This window comes from Heteronotia binoei, chromosome 8, assembly GCF_032191835.1.
Source record: "Heteronotia binoei isolate CCM8104 ecotype False Entrance Well chromosome 8, APGP_CSIRO_Hbin_v1, whole genome shotgun sequence".
Taxonomy (NCBI): Eukaryota; Metazoa; Chordata; class Lepidosauria; order Squamata; family Gekkonidae; genus Heteronotia; species Heteronotia binoei.
The window spans coordinates 25,706,046-25,709,645 of NC_083230.1; the positions used below are offsets into that span (position 1 = coordinate 25,706,046).

Genomic DNA, 3,600 nt, shown 5'->3' on the forward strand with positions numbered 1-3,600 from the left:
ACTGCCTCGCCCTTCTAAGGTGGAAAAAGGCGGAATTAGCAATGGCAGCTATCTGGGCTTCCATTGACAAGGAAGGCTCCAGTAGCACTCCCAAGCTCTTGACCCTGCACACTGGTATCAATGACGCATCGTCAAAGGCTGGTAGGGAGATCTCCCCTCCTGGTCCGCCGCGACCTCCGCAAAGGACCTCAGTTTTCGCTGGATTTAGCTTCAGTCCACTCAGCTTGAGCCAGCCACCCATGGCCTGTAACGCCTGGTCCAGATTTATAGGAACATCGCCAGTTCGGCCATCCATCAATAGATAGAGCTGGGTGTCATCAGTGTACTGGTGACAACCCAGCCCATACTCCCGGACAATCTGGGCAAGGGGGCGCATATAGATGTTAAACAACATCAGGGAGAGAACTGCCCCTGAGGCACCCCACAATTAAGTAGGTGTCTCTGAGACAGTTCCCCTCCAATTGCCACCCTTTGTCCCCGACCTTCAAGGAAGGAGGAGAGCCACTGTAAGGCTAGCACCCGAATTCCTGCGTCGGCGAGAGGACATTAAAGGACATTTGGTATCTTTGACAATGTTTAATTTTTAAAGAAACTATAAATGGATTACAGTTTTAAAAAATTAGGATTATTGGATTATAACTTTTTCGTTTCTTTGTGAATGAATAAGAAGGACTATCATGAAGATGGACTACAATTATAGCTTTTGGTATTTTTTTGTTTTTTTATGAAGAAAGATTCTTTAATAGAAGAGTTTATTACCTTATAACAAATTAAATAAAATAAAGTTGTCTGTTAAGGGGGTTGGCACTGCCGGGGGTCACCAAAAGGGGGGTGGGGTGGAGAAAATGTTATAGATGTATATTAACTTTTAATAACAAATGATAATATGCTACTACAATATATTACATTATAATACATTGTTTTAAACTGAGGCTAGTGACCCATCCAGTCCAACACTCTGTCACAAAGTGACTCCATTCACCCGGCTCCGTGGGGAGAGTTTTCTCCAGAGCTAGTGCTACGTGTAGTGCTTTCGTTGTGTATTGAGGAAGAATCGCACTGCTACAGCACCAACCCTAAATCAGACTTTTCCTGCAGCCACTGTGGCCGGACCTGCCTGTCCCGCATTGGTCTTGTCAGCCACCAGCGAGCCTGCAGCAGACGTGGACTACTGCACCCTTCTTAAATCTTCGTTCGCGAAGCCAAGCCGAGAGAGAGAGATGAGTGGGAAACGTCTCTTAGATAAAGGAAAGTGAAACAGTATTACAGGCAGCTTTACTGTTGAGGCTGGTGATTACCCACTGAATATAAAATCATTCTAAAAAGATGGAAGTTTGAATAGAACACCTGCAACAGAAGAAACATTTTGGAAAAACTAAAATCATCTGCACTTGAAATCCGGTCGGCACTGGCACTTTATTCTCCCCACGGAGCCGCGTGAATGGTCATTAAGCGCTTGAAGTCTGAAATTGACATGATGAACTGAAAGGACGGTGTTCTTCCACACATTTACCTTGTATTTTGGAATTTGTACAGATATATTAATGTATTGTACTGCTTGATAGTTGTTGAATAGCCACATATATTTTTGAAATAATTTTCAGTTTTTTTCGTTAATTTTTTCCAATTTGTTTTGCGGTTTATATTAAATCTCAAGGTGAGGGCTGGAGATCACTCAGCATTACAATGGCTCTCCAGATGGCAGAGGATCTGCTCCCCTGGAGGTGGGGAGGGAGTGAATGCCTTCACTTGGGTGGCTGGGAAAACAGAAAGAGGGGGCACTTGCCCAGAGCCTCTTTCTAAGACCCATTGTATTTTCCCTCACAACAGGCCTTATTCCTAGTAATATCACAAGGCTCCACCCAAAGAGTAAACAAGGATCATGGGAACTTAGCAATCTTCCCTGTCCAATGTACTAATGTCCCCTCAGCATAGAATTTCCAACAGGTTTAGCCCAAACAATTTAGTTCTTTAAACTGACAGCAGAAGCACCTTGGAAGCCAGTGCGGTTGATATAGCACTAGCTTGATGTGCTCACTATGGTGGGTATCAGAATTCTTGCTGTTGAAACAAGCCATTTCTTTCAATTTCAGAAGTGTCTGTAGGTCTGTGTTTACCATGGTAACAGAGATGTGGAGGGTGGCAATCTAGTTCTCAAATAATTTGAAATGGAGCCCGTATATCTTATAGGTGTAGTTCATGAGGCTAAAGATACAGGCTGTGTTGTCCAGATTTGTGTTGGAGGAACTCTCCCTACCGCTTCAGTTGCTCTTTCTGCCAGCCACTGAACTGATGGAATAATCCAATTCTTTTGCAAACAATCTGAAGTCTGTAAGCATTCTCCACAAAATATGAGAGCATTGAGATAATTATTCAGTATTAGATAACTAATAACAAATGAGAAGTACTCAATGTACTGGTGAAGAAATTGTGTGGGTTTTCTTCTGTCCCTGTCAGTGCAAACAGATGAGTTTTTCTTCCTCTAGTTTAGCACAGTGATCACATTCTAGACTTTTCTAGACTTCCCTTTGCTGTGATCTGTCTTTTTGCATTGTAAAAGTCTTTTAGCACTGTGGGGCATCCATTAGCTTCTCTGCTATCCACATTCCTCTCAAGAACTCGATAGCTACTACCAATGCACAGCATGCATCTTCTTTACACTCCAGGATTAACTCAGTTGTTCTCCGTTGTCTAGATTCCAGTTAGACATGATGGATACAATCCCAAGAACATTTTCCTGGGAGTAAGCCCAATTGACTAAAATGGGATTTACTTCTGAGTTTACATGTTTAGGATTGCCTCACGGAGACATCTTTACCAAGAGATTCTCCAGGTTTTTGGTCTAGTGAGGAATCTGTGCCTTTTGTGTGCAGTCATTGTTCTGCATGCAGAACAGCCTTCAGTTTTATTAATTCATTATCTGCATTGTTAGCCAAATGGGCAATATTAATTTCCCCTCTCTTACTTCTTCCCCAGCCACATGAAGAAATAATGCTGACTGCAGTTTTCCAACTTTATATGCTCCACTTGCAATGCAAGCAAGCAAAATATTTATTGTATAAGGTCAAGGGCTATTACATTTAGGACACACAGAGGGGGATATACCACTATACTCTGGTTTCCTCTTTGGATTGTAAAAATCTTTCATCTTTTACTAAAGATTTCTGTGGAGAGGAACACTTGCAATGCAACATAACTTAAATTCTTGTTTTTACCTTCTGTGTGGTGATTTCTCATCAATGGGTACATTTTTTTCCTTGCATTGGTTTACTTGCACTTTCCCTTCTGAAATCATGAAACATTTGCTACAGCAAACTTAAGGAGAGAATAAATTGCATAACAAACAAACTTAATTTAACACTGCACTTAATTTAACCATCTGCCCACCAATGGCAGGCAGACTTCCCCCCCACCTGCCCATACTGAATCAATTGAGCAATGGCAAAAAATGGGAATGATGTGCAAACATCAGCGTCACTCTAGGAATTTTCTCAAATCTCTATGGTTTTTACCATAAAGATTGGATAAATTCCTAAAGTATCACAGGACTGTGATGTCATTTCTGGATGATCACTTGTCTGTGATCATGTCACACCATTT

General features: G+C 41.8%; 1 non-coding gene across 1 annotated transcript; it reads left to right on the forward strand.

Annotated features, from left to right (window-relative positions):
- Positions 1–3,110: 3,110 nt before the first annotated feature.
- LOC132576723 (U5 spliceosomal RNA) lies at positions 3,111–3,230 on the forward strand. The gene has a single exon (XR_009555775.1). It is a non-coding gene; the product is annotated as a U5 spliceosomal RNA (small nuclear RNA).
- Positions 3,231–3,600: the final 370 nt, after the last annotated feature.